The sequence below is a fragment of the Cololabis saira genome, chromosome 2, assembly GCF_033807715.1.
Source record: "Cololabis saira isolate AMF1-May2022 chromosome 2, fColSai1.1, whole genome shotgun sequence".
Lineage (NCBI taxonomy): Eukaryota > Metazoa > Chordata > Actinopteri > Beloniformes > Belonidae > Cololabis > Cololabis saira.
In genome coordinates, this window is record NC_084588.1 from 52,190,930 (window position 1) to 52,206,768 (window position 15,839).

Sequence of the window (15,839 nt, forward strand, 5' to 3'; positions counted from 1 at the left end):
CCCAGCGGGCAGAACTTCAACTTAGGTTTGCTGCAGCCGGGAGCCTTCCACCTTTGGCTGCTATTTTTTTTCATGCTTGTCTGGTTATTATTTAATATCTCCATTTGGAGCACTCACAGAGCCTCACGGTGGCTATTCCTGTAGCAGACAGTCGCACCGGTGCTGGGGACCAGTTTGAGCTCGGTTTGGATTTTTTCAAACAGTCAGCCACTGGAGCAGGACCCAGACTCCCTTGGCCTTCAGGTTCTACATCGGCCATTATGTGGATGTGTGTGTGAGACACCACCACCACCACCATCACCACCACCACCCCAGCCTCCTTTAAAAAGGCATGAGTTCACAGAAAAATGACCACCTGCATCTCAGTACATGACATACCAAAGGGAATTTGAGGCTTGTTTGATTCATCACACACACTCTGAGCTAACAGAAAATTGGGCCCAGGGCTGTTGTACGGATACAGGTCTGAGAGACGAGTCTATTTTCAGCATCACTGATGAACACGCTCAGCTTTCCCCTCTTTAGAGAATCTCAGAACTCAGATATCTTACTTTAGAAGGTGCGATCAAACAGAAACTCAGGAAGGGAAACGGTCGGTAATTCATGGACAGAGATCATATGCAGGAATAATAAAGATAGGTAAAAAGCTACAAGGGAATTCTTCACAGCTTTGTACTGTTCTTGTCTCAGGATCCAGTTTGCTAAGCTGCTCAGAAGCTCACAGGCTTAAATACAGAATACTGTGGCATAAAATACTCTTTATAGAATGAGACAGGTTTGATCTATCATTTATCTCCTGTTCTTTTCAACATGTGTCAAATGTTTTGGAGTGGAAAGTTGTTGCTTTGTGCAAAGATACAATGTAATATTTACCCAAGATCTGCAGTGAGAAATGCTTGTGTTTGTTTTCTGTGGCAGCTCTGCAGCATTAAGTGTCTGGGTGATACAGTGACTCTGCTGAGTTTATTAATTGTTCCGCAGCAGAGGTCTTTGAGTCACGCAGTCATTTTCTAATTTGGTTTAGACTGCGATAGTGCTTTTAGCCATATTTCCTCACGTCGTTTTCCAAATTTAATCAGACAGCAAAATGAGCAAATGTAACATAACTCATTTACAGGTATACTATTTATGTGATGAAAAATAAGGTAAAGGAAGAAAGTTTTCCTTTGGTCCATACAGCATTAAATACTCACAGGTTTTGTATTTTCACCTTGTAATGAAAACGTTTCAAGGTATAAGAAATACATGTAATACATTGAAAATATATCACATTAAGAATCTCTTATAAACCAAAACCCTCCTTTATTGTGCAATTTCCTTTCAGTGATTTATAAAGTCACTGAAGGAAACTGACTGATTTGAAATGAATTGGATTTGAATTGAATTGAATTGAATTGAATTGAATTTAATTTAATTGAATTGAAGTAAACTCAGCTGAATTGACCAATAAGGAAATATTCCAAGTAATTTGGAACAGCTTGTAATTCAACCATCTTCTTCAACATGTGTTGGGGGCTACTGTGGTCCAGCAATGTTTTTAAACTGGCCATATTATTTTTTCCCTGTTTTCTGACATATCTCCAATGTTATTAACACCTTAGACACGACCAGAGGTTCAAAAAGTAAAAACAAAACAAGGAAGCAAACATACTGTATGTTGTTGTATCCCTATGTGTCAGGGTTTGACATTCCCCCCAGTCTTTGAGTTTCTGTTTTGCCCCGCCTGTGTCCCATCTGCCCTGATTGTCTGCACCTGTGTCTCGTTGTGTCTCGTTATCCCCTGTGTTTATCTGGTCTTGTCACTCCCTTGCTCCTTGTGGTTCCGTACTGTGCTTCCCTCCATGTGCTCTAGTTTTTTTATCCCTGTTCCTGTGAGTTTTGATCCTGCTAAGCAGCGCTTTGTTTTTGGTTCTTGCCTTTTTGTTAATAAATCCGTGTTTTTTGAGAACTCCTGCCTCCGGCCTCCCACTCTCTCTCCTGCATCTATATAATATAATTTATTTTATTTAATAGGGACAATGCAGGTTTACATGTGATCACATTCACTCATTACAAACAAGCCAATGTGACTGATGTTCTGCATACAGAGATTATAGCTATTGCTAGTTTCCATCTCCTGTCCCTAGTTAGGCTTTTAGTAAAAGAAAACGAAAGAAAGGAGAAAAAGAATACAAAAATACATTCAATTTTCAACATGCAAAGCTATATCCTATTTACAATTCTCAGCTTGCAAGAGAGCACCCTATTAGCAACACAGTCTCACTCCGGAGGCGTCGGATTCCGACGAACGGTCAAGAGCCATTGGCGCCATCTACTGACGCAAAAGGTACCCTTCTGCGTCTCTTTCAGACGCAAGTAGGCTCCAATTGACTCCAATGTAATCCCGTCTGCGGCTATATCTGACGCTCAGAGCAGCTGATCACCGCGTCCTCATTCCTCTTTTAAAATGCAAATACTTCAATTTAAACATTTTTATCCCACAATCTCTGTTAAGTGAGTATCATGCATGGTTTATCAGTTATTAAGAAGCATTTTTCCACTTTGACCAGAGTGAAATGCGGATGGAATTGGGCACCAACAAACGACAGCAGCCTTTTTGAAAAATATATTTTTAGTTTAATGCATTGCATGCATGCGTTTATAATTCCCATATATTCTGTGGCTGTAGCCTAATAGTTGTCTGACATTTTTGGGAGATGTATATATATTTTAAAAACTTAAATAGGGGACTAGTAGCCGTCGTCTCGCTTTATATCCTCCCCCGATGCGTCCCACAAGGACGCTTACGCTGCGGCACTACTTGACGCGCAGGGCAAGTAATCACCAAATCACCATGACAACCAAACACTACACTCCCGACTCCTCTCACATAAAAACGTACCCTGCCTACTTGTTCCAAAGTACAAAAACGTAGAGGGATTACAATAATAGCCCTTGAATTGTATAAATACATTTTTCTGACTATTCCTTTTGCGACCAAGTCACGGACTTTCAAGATTCGGGAACCCCCTCTGGGAATTCCCTCTACGTCATAGTGTGACGAGGGATATCCTGAACACGTGACAGATGCGCCGTTCGTGGGCCGTTGACTGGTATCAGGCCATGGAATGAGGCTTTATTTAGTCCCATAAGTAGCTAGTGGGGGGCTATTAACCTGCTAGTAGTTACCGGCTATTTGTTTCAGTTATGGATAACTGAAACAAATGGTTTGAGTAGCCCAGTAATGATTTGTACGCTTGGTAAGTCTCAGCCAATCACGGGGCTGGTTGTTAGTAGGTAGGGACCCGGATCATGCCAGCCAATCAGAATCCTGGAAAAACATCAACAAATGACACGTGTAACTTCACTTCCAAGACGGAACGAGTCTTTCGTTGGAGTGACAGAGAAGTGGAGTTACTTTTAAGTGTGACTTTAGAATATTAAACAGGTAAAATACAAGAAATCCAAGGAATCGGAGGCAGAGACGTATTCCAACGTTTAGCTTGGTTTATTAACACTCCAGTAGCACAAGCATCGGAAGAGACGCACAAGAACCCCAAAACACTCTTAACGTGCACTCAACAACTGACGCCACCAACATCCGGTCGTGTCACACTCTAACACCCCCGGGTGAAACACAAGCTGGCCGTTACACTACCCCCCCCTTACAAAAAGTCCTCGTCCTCGAGGACCGAACAGGAAGGTACCAAAAAACACAGCCCAAGCAACATGGCATAGAAATAGAGCAAACCCCACAACCCAGCAAACATACAAGTTTACAATCTTTTTTTTTTTTTTTTTTTCAACGTTTAATCACTGTCCATGTCAACAGTCCTGCGTCCCAAGGGACATCACATAGTCTCTCAACCGCGCCGGAGGCCTTGTCCGCCTCCTCCGGCGAGACCCTGTGGGGGTCGGGGGTAAGGGAACAGTGGCCAGGGGCGGTGGGCCCCCGGTGGGTCCCCGGGGAAGGGGCAGTGGGCAAAGGCAAAGGGGCAGGGGACCCAGGCACGAGGTCCCCCTGTGGTGTGTCTGGGGGGCTGGGGGAGGGGGAAACGTCCGGCAAAGGTGAAGAGGTCGCCGGTGCGTCCGTGTCGGGGGAAGGAGGACCCCCCCTGTAAGGGGCCAGTCTGTCTCTGTGGAGGGCCACCTTCCTCCCCCGAGGAGGCATCTGAACACGGTACACAACCTCTCCGAGTCTCTCAAGGACCTTGCAGGGTCCAGTCCATTTGCTGTCCAGCTTGGGGCTGCGCCCCTTCTTCCTTATGGGGTTGAAGACCCAGACCGACTCGTCTGGCTTGAAGTCCCGTCCCCGAGACTTCACATCGTAGTAGCGTTTCTGTTTCACTCCGGCCTCCAACAGCTGCCTCCGAGCAAAGCTGTGAGCTGAATCCAGGCGGTCTTGCAGCTTCCTGGCGTACTCCGGCCCTGCAGGGACAGCCGGGGCGTCGGGCGGCCGTCCAAAGACCAGCTCTGCCGGGGTGCGTAGCTCTCTTCCCAGCATGAGGAGAGCTGGCGTGCACTCTGTAGACTCCTGTACAGCAGAGCGGCAGGCCATAAGCACCAGGGGCAGGTGCCTGTCCCAGTCCTTCTGGTGCTGAGAGGTGACGATGGCCAGCTGATCTCCCATGTTCCGGTGGAATCTCTCCACCAACCCGTCACTCTGAGGGTGCAGCGGAGTGGTGTGGGTCTTGTGTATGCCCAGGCGCTCACACACGGCAGCGAACACCCGAGACTCAAAGTTTGTTCCTCTGTCACTGTGAATGGATTCCATCACCCCTAGCCGGCTTATCATGCCCCCCACCAGGGCATCTGCAATCGTTTCGGCTTCCTGGTTTGGGATGGCATATGCCTCCGGCCACTTAGTAAAATAGTCCATGGCGGAGAGGACGTAACAGTTCCCGTCATCTGAGCGTGGGTACGGCCCTGTAATGTCTATGCCCACCCTTTCCATAGGGCACCCCACTGGGAACTGCTGGAGTGGCGCATGCGAGCGCCCTGTGGGGCCTTTGCGGGCAACACAGAGGTCACAGCGACGGCAGAAGTCAACAACGTCCCTCTTCTGCCGCCCCCAGTAGAAGCTCTGTCGAAGTCGGCGGAGTGTCTTGTTGACGCCGAAGTGTCCAGAGCCGCCCGCTCCATGCATGGCCCTCAGCACTGTCTCCTGCAGGCCGCTCGGGACCACGACCTGCCACTGCTCCTCCCCGGTAGCTGCTGCCTTGAACGCCCGCTGCAGCACGCCTCGGGACAGCCGCAGCGAGTCAAACATAGTCCATAGTCCCTGAGTTGCCTTGGAGGAGGGTGCTATCTCCTCCCAGGGCGGGCGTTGCTGGGCCTCCACCCATTGCAAGACGGGCTGGAGGTCCGGATCCCTCTCTTGCTCGTCACTCCACTCAGCATCAGTCACAGTCTGTAACTCCCTGCAGACGGCCTCCGTTAGCCGCCTGACGGCTGCACACTCCCCGCCATCTGTCCGCAGTACCAGCTCCCGGGCTTCTCTCCGGTCGCAGTAGCGGCACCCGTCTGCTGCACACGGCCGACGTGAGAGGGCGTCCGCGTTGGAGTGGCGAGCCCCAGGTCGGTGCTCCATCTTGAAGTCGTATTCCTGTAGTACCTCCAACCACCTGGCGACCTGCCCCTCCGGCTCACGAAAAGTCAATAACCACTGGAGAGCGGAGTGGTCAGTCCTTATAGTGAAGGGGAGGCCTCCCAGGTAGTACCTGAAATGCCTGACAGAAAGCACCACTGCCAGGAGCTCACGGCGGGTGACACAGTAATTCCGTTCAGATTTCTTGAGCTTCTGACTGAAATACGCCACCACTCTCTCACCTCCCGGCCAGGGCTGTGACAGAACACCCCCCACCCCCACACTGCTGGCGTCCGTGTCGAGTATGAAGGGCAGGGTGGGGTCAGGCGGGGCGAGAACCGGAGCCTCGCACAATGCTCGCTTCAGTCTGACAAACGCCTCCTCGCACGCCTCAGACCACACATAGTCCCTGTCCTTCTGCAGCAGCCGGTACAGAGGCGCTGCGATGGTGGCGAAAGACTTGACGTGTCTCCTGTAGTACGAGGCCAAACCTATGAATCCTTTTAGCTGACCCTGGTCGCGGGGGGTTGGCCAGTCCTTCACAGCCCGCACCTTCTCGTCCATGGTGCCGATCCCCTCCGCGCCCAACTCGTGCCCCAGGAACGTGACCTTCCTCCGCATAAAGCGGCACTTCTCCGGGTGCAGTGTCAGACCCGCCTCCTGTAACTTCCCCAGGACCCGCCTCAGCGACTCCAGAGCTCCCTCGAAGGAGCGCCCGTGCACCAGAATGTCATCCAGGTACACCAGGCACTCCTGGCGGGGGATATCAGCCAGTACTTTGTCCATCAGCCGAGCGAAAGTGGCAGGTGCATTGCATAGTCCAAAGGGGAGTACCTTGAACTGCCACAGACCCCGACCGGTGCAGAAGGCAGACTTCGGGCGGGATTCAGGAGACAGGGGAACCTGGTAGTAGCCGCTCTTCAGGTCTAGCGTGGAGAACCAAGAGGACCCCGACACTAGATCCAAGCACTCGTCGATGCGGGGGAGAGGATACGAGTCCTTAGTGGTCACATCATTGAGCCGCCTGTAATCCACACAGAACCGCCAGTCTCCATTCTTCTTTGCGACCATGACCACTGGCGCCGCCCAAGGGCTGTCGGACGGCTCAATAAAGTCTGACTGCAGCATGTCCCCCACGGCCTTGTCACTGGCCTGATGACGAGCAAGAGGGAGGCGGCGCGGGCGGCACTTGATGGGCCGCTCATGTCCAGTGTCTATCACATGCTGCGCCATGTGCGTCCTCCCCACCTCACTCTCAGTCGCCGCAAAACTGCCCCGGTATTCCGCTAGTAACAGTCTCAGTTGTTCTTGCTGTTGCTTCTCCAGATCTCCATACTCCTCCCTCCACACTCCTCCCCCCAGGGACAGCTCTCCTCTGTCTCCCCCTCCCTGCAACCGTAGGGGAGGGGCGTGCATGCTGTCGGGACTGGGGAGAGGCGCAGACGACGGGGTAAACTCAGGGGCCAGCGGGGACAGCTGCTGGCAGTGGGCATCGAAAAACATCACAGTTCCTCTCGTTGTTGGGGGAGAAGGGGCAGGGTAGGGGGGGAAACAAGGCCACGTGAAGGGGGGCATGGGGACAGGGGATGCAAGGGGAATGTCCACTGGGCCGGTAAACTGAGGACTATACACGGGCACAAGGGGAACAGGGCGGGGAAAGGCGGGAGCAGCAACAGGCACCCCCAGTGACTGGACAGATCGGCCGGTGAGTGGTGGGCCGCCGGCTGGAGGACCCATAGTAACCGTGGGACCCCCTGGAAAGCTAAGCGTACCCCTCCCCATGTCCAGCAGGCAACCAGTATCTTGGAGGAAGTCCAGCCCCAGGATGCAGCGGTCCTGCACGTCCGCCACCCACACCAGATGGCGAATATTCCTGCCCCCCACACACAACCACAGCAGCCCTTTCCCCATCATGGGAGCCAGCTGGCCCGTGGCTGTGCGGAGCTGCACCGCTGTAGGCTGTAGAGGTGTCCCGCTGGGCAGAACGTCAGGTCTCACCAACGTCACCGACGACCCGGTGTCCACCAGGCCCGCAGTAGGCACCCCCTGGACGGAGACAGCGACGTGACAGGAGCTCCGGGCACCAGAGCTCCCCCGGATCCACCCCACCACGACAGGTGGAGCACCGCTGTCATCTACTTCTGGAGGGGGTGGAGCCTCCTCCCCCTCGCTGCGCCGTTGGGCTCCTCCGGCTGGCAGACGAAACTGTGAAGGCGGCGGCGTGCTGTCATCTACTTCTGGGGGGAGTGGAGCCTCCTCCCCCTGGCTGTGCTGTTGTACTTCCCCCGCCGGGCTGCAGGCCCGGACTGGCAGCGTTGGGGTAGCGGTGGAGGTAGGGGTCCGCATATCCCCGTTTATGCGGACCCTGAGGCGTTTCCCCTCCCCCGGCGAGCAGCAGGGCAGTCCCTCCTGATGTGGCCAGGCTGGCCACACCCCCAGCAGACCTGTGGACCGGAGCGTGGCCCACGTGGCACCTGCAGAGTCACCGCCCGCAGCAGCTCAGTTATCTCCGTCGCCCAGGCTGGCACCTCCTCCTTGGCAGGGCATTCCGACACCGACCTCACTGCATGGGAGCCCGCCTCCTGTCCTCCGCCGGCCGCCGCGCTCCACAGGCTCTCCCGCTCGATGGCCGCCTCCAACGCCTCCTGCAGGGACTTCGGGTGTTGAAGCTGTACTTGTATGCGCAGGTCAGGTGGATTTATGGCCCCGACAAACAGGTCAGTAGCCAGCTCACTGCGTGCCTCGGCAGACATGTGACCGTATGCCCGCCGCACCTGACTCTCAACATCATTGGCCAGCCCCCGGAGCGACTCACTAGGCTTCCTGCATCTCCCCCTCAGTTCGTTTTTCACAAGTGCTGGCTGGGACCAGGTTCCAAACCGCCTCTTCAGCGCCCCCACCAGGGCGTCATAGCATCGCCGCTGCACAGAGTCTAGTAACAGGAGGCAAGATAGAGCGTCACCCTCCAGACACAAAGCCAGCTGCAGTGCCTTGTCCTCAGCAGTCCACCTCCTGGCATCAGCCAACAGTTCAAACTGTGCATGATAAGCCTCCCAGTCAGAGCCGCCAGTATACTTGGGTGTCTTCACACTGCTGGCCGAAGGTGGCGGAGCGTTGCCATGGCTACCGCTAGACGCCGGGAAAATGGCGGAGCCCAGCGCCCGCGAGTTGTCATGGTTACCGTCAGACGCCGACGAAATGGCGGGTCCCGGCGGCCGCGCACTGTCCATTGCGCGGAGCGGTGACCCGCGAAAACGGGCACCCATCAGCCCAGGGCCCACCTCCAGCCGTGGCAAGCCCACTCCTGTCTGCAGTTCATCCCGCGGTTCCATCTTCACGTCTTTTAATCCACCCGCGACGCTCATACCGAGCGCGGTTCACCCAGCTATGCTAAAACTGAAGCTAAACCAAAACAACAAAACGTACGTCTCCCACAGACGAGTCCTCCGTCGTCAACCGTGACTTCACTTCTGACACCAGTGTAGTAATCCAAGGAATCGGAGGCAGAGACGTATTCCAACGTTAGCTTGGTTTATTAACACTCCAGTAGCACAAGCATCGGAAGAGACGCACAAGAACCCCAAAACACTCTTAACGTGCACTCAACAACTGACGCCACCAACATCCGGTCGTGTCACACTCTAACACCCCCGGGTGAAACACAAGCTGGCCGTTACAATATTGACGGTGGCCAAACTAATTGTAAACACAGGTCGCACACATGACGCTGGTGAAAAAAAGAGTTGTTTTTATCAGTGATGGATAATTCAATACACTACCCATAATCCTCAGCTACTGTTGCTATAGAGACGACGCCAGTCCGCTTTGCTTGACAAAATCGTTTTAACTATTTATTATTATTATTATTATTATTATTATTATTATTATTATTATTATTTATATTTATATTTATATATAACTATTTTAACATTTCTAAACACAAAAACACGAAAGTGTCCTTGATAATTCAATAATACAATAGGTTCATGTTAAGGACATCCGTTTTAATTAGTTCTCCTTCGATTATGACATGTTATTAATGCTCAGTAGGCACAGGAGGTTTGTTATGTATTGTTATGAGGCCTATTTCAATTAAATTAAATTTAATTTTATTTGTATAGCGTCTAATACAACAGATGTTGTCTCTAGACGCTTTCCAGGGATCCAGAACATGAACATAAACATAAACATAAACATAAACATAAACCCCGAGTAATTATTACATAAACAATGGCAGGTAAAAACTCCCATAGTGGGAGAAAAACCTTAAGCCAAACAGTGGCAAGGAAAAACTCCCCTTTAGGAGGGAAGAAACCTGGACCAGGACCTGGATCATAAGGGGGGACCCTCCTGCCGAGGGCCAGACTGGGGGAGTCAGGGACGTCAGCAGCACACAGCAGGCAGGTGGAAGCAGCAGCGGGATGACCAGAGGGGGGGGGGGGTGCAGGCAGGCGGAAGCAGCAACAGGATGACCAGAGGGGGGGGAGGGGGCGTCAGCAGCATTTCGTGTCTATTTTTGAACAGTTCAAAAACGCTTTGAGCTACGAGGCTGAAATTCTAGACTCTGTATCAGGAGGTGACTCTCATCCACTGTGCGGATTTTCAGATCTGTGTGACCTTCGGAAGTGTCAAAGGTCACGCTTTTCAGCCTGCAAAGACTATTTCGTGTCTTTTTTTTAATAGTTCACTAATGCTTTGAGCTACGAGGCTGAAATTCTAGACTCTGTATCAGGAGGTGACTCTCATCCACTCTGCCGAGGTCGAGACCCATGCGACCTTCGGAAGTGCCAAAGGTCACCGTGTGTGGTGCCTTTTTTCCGGGCCTTTGAAATGTTTTTTGAATAATTCACGACAGCAAAGCGGACTGGCGTCGTCTCTATAGCAACAGTAGCTGAGGATTATGGGTAGTGTATTGAATCATCCATCACTAATAAAAACAACTCTTTTTTTCACCAGCGTCATGTGTGCGACCTGTGTTTACAATTAGTTTGGCCACCGTCAATATTTTCTTGTATTTTACCTGTTTAATATTCTAAAGTCACACTTAAAAGTAACTCCACTTCTCTGTCACTCCAACGAAAGACTCGTTCCGTCTTGGAAGTGAAGTTACACGTGTCATTTGTTGATGTTTTTCCAGGATTCTGATTGGCTGGCATGATCCGGGTCCCTACCTACTAACAACCAGCCCCGTGATTGGCTGAGACTTACCAAGCGTACAAATCATTACTGGGCTACTCAAACCATTTGTTTCAGTTATCCATAACTGAAACAAATAGCCGGTAACTACTAGCAGGTTAATAGCCCCCCACTAGCTACTTATGGGACTAAATAAAGCCTCATTCCATGGCCTGATACCAGTCAACGGCCCACGAACGGCGCATCTGTCACGTGTTCAGGATATCCCTCGTCACACTATGACGTAGAGGGAATTCCCAGAGGGGGTTCCCGAATCTTGAAAGTCCGTGACTTGGTCGCAAAAGGAATAGTCAGAAAAATGTATTTATACAATTCAAGGGCTATTATTGTAATCCCTCTACGTTTTTGTACTTTGGAACAAGTAGGCAGGGTACGTTTTTATGTGAGAGGAGTCGGGAGTGTAGTGTTTGGTTGTCATGGTGATTTGGTGATTACTTGCCCTGCGCGTCAAGTAGTGCCGCAGCGTAAGCGTCCTTGTGGGACGCATCGGGGGAGGATATAAAGCGAGACGACGGCTACTAGTCCCCTATTTAAGTTTTTAAAATATATATACATCTCCCAAAAATGTCAGACAACTATTAGGCTACAGCCACAGAATATATGGGAATTATAAACGCATGCATGCAATGCATTAAACTAAAAATATATTTTTCAAAAAGGCTGCTGTCGTTTGTTGGTGCCCAATTCCTTCCGCATTTCACTCTGGTCAAAGTGGAAAAATGCTTCTTAATAACTGATAAACCATGCATGATACTCACTGAACAGAGATTGTGGGATAAAAATGTTTAAATTGAAGTATTTGCATTTTAAAAGAGGAATGAGGACGCGGTGATCAGCTGCTCTGAGCGTCAGATATAGCCGCAGACGGGATTACATTGGAGTCAATTGGAGCCTACTTGCGTCTGAAAGAGACGCAGAAGGGTACCTTTTGCGTCAGTAGATGGCGCCAATGGCTCTTGACCGTTCGTCGGAATCCGACGCCTCCGGAGTGAGACTGTGTTGCTATTAGCGGTTACAGGTGATTAAAAATGCATATCTGGGTCCTCACCACACCAGCCTGACAGCAGGCCTGACACTATGCACAAAAGATTTGGGTTGTGGAGTTGCTGAGAACAGTTCTTTCTTTCTGAGGAGTTTTTTTCTGAGATTGGCGCCCTATGATGTCATAAAGGTCAACATTTATATTACAGTTATACTCTTCAGCCAGTGCACATCCACAAAAGCAAGAATAGTGGGAGTTTATGACTTTGCAACAAAGATCTACCAGGATGTTTTCCAATCTGGTAGATCTACTAGCATAAAAAAAGCATGTTGCTATTGTTTCCAAGATTTCTCGAAAGAAATATATTTTTCCGCTGTGACAAAAGTTGGACAGCCAGAGCTCAGTGGATGCCATTGGTATTTCAGGGCCGTCAACAGGGCGAATGTGTTTGTTCCTTTACAACACTTCACAAAGCACTGCATTATGAACAAGCATAAATGCCAAAGCTGAGTAAATCAGACAGAAATGCCAAAATCTGAGCTGTGTTAGTGCTAGAAGCTTGTGAGTATGAATGTGGTAAATGAGGATAGTGCAAACATCATGGATAACTTGACCACACAGTCTCATCCTATTATGTTCTGTGTCACACTTACAAGAAAAGAATCCTTTCAATGCATCTCACACAGAAAAAAGATATGAATTTAATTGATTTAACACACAATTACTGTGAACTGTGGTGTCAAAAGTCGGTCGACAGCAGCATCTGTAACTTTTCTATTTCTCTGCCTAGATGTTGGCAATTACTGCACATTCCACATCTACACCTATTAACGCAGGCATGTACAGGATAACATACACTGTATTTCCTTGACAAGTTGTCTAAAAGATAACGTAAGGCTTGATGTTACATGACAGCAAGTGGTAAGCATAGACATTTCCAAATGTAATCTTTTTTGTGGAAACTTATTTAATTTGAATCAAATTCTGGTACGCAGTTGAATTCTTTACCACTGCCTATGACTAAAGCCGGGCAGACACTGTGCGATTATCGGCTCGTTTTGAGACGATTTTCCAGTCGTGCGACTATTTTTTGGATCGGGCCGGATTTCGACCCAATCGTTGCTCGTGCCTCGTGCAGCATACGTAGGGTAACGACGAGAGATTAACACCTCACGACGAGAGATTAACACCTCACGACGAGAGATTAACACCTCACGACGAGCTCCCGATCACAAATCGTGTGCTTGCAAGAAAATCAAACGTGTTTGAAATCCTGGTCGTGCTACGACCCGATTTGCCTCATCCTTTCGCAGAGAGCATGCGCAATCTCTGATGTCACATAGAAAACTATTATTTGTAGTTTAAAGTGTCGCAAATTCACATTACCAATCATGTTTTAATAGCAGAAAAAAAAGACCGCATTTCCCACGTCTGGCCAGTCAATTCCTTGTCCAATCATGACGTTGTCTAATCTTTTTTCATTTATCGCCACACAGAACGGCACAAATTGCTAAAGGCTGATTTATGGTTCCGCGTTACACCAATGCAGCGTACGGTGTGCATCGCTGCGTACCCTACGCCGTAGGCTCTGCATTGGTGTAACGTGGAACCATAAATCAGCCTTTAGTGTGCGCTCTGTGCTCATTTTGGTGGGACGTCGGTCCCTCCGCCGAGACACAACTTTTGCGGTATGCGTTCATTGTTGTGTCTAAAAATGATGCGCAGTGCCCACCCAATCAGAAACGGTACAGATATTTTGTGATTTTTTTTTATATATATATAAAAAAAATTAAATTATAAAAAAATAAAGGATCCCCATAACCTTTGATTGGGTGGGCAGGACGCACGTTTGGGTGGGCACAGCCCACTCCTGCCTCAGAACTGGCCTCCAGTTCCAGTACTCAGAAGTCCGACGTGAAGATTATGATTGTATAGTGTGAGCAGACGGAGCATCCGAGCATCGGGTCGTACAGTGTGAGAACATAAATCGTGGGCTGTGAACTTTTGAACTCCGCGATCTAGTCGTGCAGTTTGAGATGGGGCTGAATCAAACGATTTAAAATATCGCACAGTGTATGCCCAGCTTAAATTAACACGGAAATCAATATTCAAAAAGCAAATTAAGAAACACCTAGGAATATCATATGTATAGGTTACTATACCTTCACACACACTTACACTTATACAGACACATATACATATTTTCATGGCCTAGATGTTTTACTGTATATTGGAATGTTTCATGTATGTTTTTTTGCTTTAAGATAATGATTTACATGTATGGTAAAGTTTAATGTAGGTTTGTCGTGTTATTTTGTTTTCTCTCTTTATGTCTTGTTTTTAACTGTATGTTTTAAATGTTTTAAACACAAATAAAATGTGTAAAGTAAGACTAGCTGTGTTTAAGGGCATAGTTAATGGGGATCCTTACAAATAAACATAAATAAACACAAACGTTTAAACATGTAAGGAAAGATTTGAGGTGTTGAGATCATTAAGAGGAAATTTTAAAAACAGATTTTAATAACGTGGTGGAACAGGTGTGCGTTTCCCTGGCAACAGCAACAAGGCTCCAGGTATTTGACCAATCAGAAGACACAAACTAAATCGTCTTTTTTTCTGTCTTTGTGATTCTCACTCTGCCAATTTCAAAATAATCACAGGCTTTTGGATTTATGCTGAGCACAAAGTGTCTCTAGAGGTGACAAACAGAATTAAATGGCTAAAACTTGAGATAATGAAGCCGCTTTAAGAAGCACTGAAGTGTCAGCAAATGCATGGGGAGGAGGAACCGGCATTACAAATGCATTTACATTACAACATAATAGTTTGAATGAAGGAAACAAGTATCTTTATTTTAGCTGATTTGAGAACTCATTGTTATTATTCTGAATTTATCAGTGTTTTCTGAAAATTTGGTGAAAAAATAATGGATCTATTGACACATTTACAACAGTTTTTTGACAAGCACAAGCAAAGTAAATAAAGAAAGTGAATAAAAAGTTGAAGGTTTGTGTGTTTTATTGGTCTGCAGATAAACAACTTGTGTGCCTAAAGACAATACAAATACGCTCTACAGTGTTACCTTTATGTACACTCAGTTTAAGACGTTGTAGGCAGAAACTTGTATTGTAAGATCCTATAACATCTTCTGGGATTTATCAGCATCCCTTACATGTCATGTCTCTTTCATATAAAATTAGGCTTTGATGAATATTGTATGAAGAAGAACCTGCTCTCAAAGAGACTGACCTTCTCGGCTGCTCTGCTTCCGTGTTTGAAGTATTGTCAAGTCCTGAGAGCTCGCAGGCACTTAAACTAGCACAGGTAGAAGGAAAAGGACGACAAAATATTGAACTAACATTGCCTTGATTTGAGGCTGGCTAGCTGGGAGGCTCAACGGGAAAGGGCTTAATCACCAGGATGGTGGTATTTGAAACAGCACTTAAAGTGCCCTTTCTCCCCGCTCGGTATTGGTGAGCTGTCTGCGTTCGTCCAGTGAGTTGCATCGCTGTGATAAAGGTTAATCTGTCCGTGTCAGATATCACAGTATAATGGCTGTCTTTGGATTAAAATAACAAAGCAGAAGAAATCCAGCTGAAGCACAGACGCACACTCGTATCTGCATGCTCACCGGAGATGTTTTTAATATAAAATATACACTCACTGAAGAGAGATTGTGGGGAAAAATGCATTTTTCTCGTTAGAAATGTCATCAAACCACACTTTTAAATTCAATATGCATTTGATCACCTGCTGTGGCGTCACATACAGCTGCAGACGCGGATACATTGGAATCCATAGTATTCCTCTTGCGTCTGAGAGAGATGCAGATGGATGGACCTTTTGCGTCAGTAGGTGTCGCCAAAGGCGCCTGACCAAGCGTCGGTTTTGCACGCGTCCGGGGTGAGAGTGTGTTGGTCGAACACAGCAAGGAACATCGGGACATACAGTATATGTATGGATAATTATTTATAGGTTGCATTTACGCAGCATAAAATTAATTAATTTAGTGATTGCCTTGTAAAACAAAAGGTATCACATGCTTTTTTGGAGCGAGCAATAATTTCCGGGTTGTCTCACAAAAACACGGGC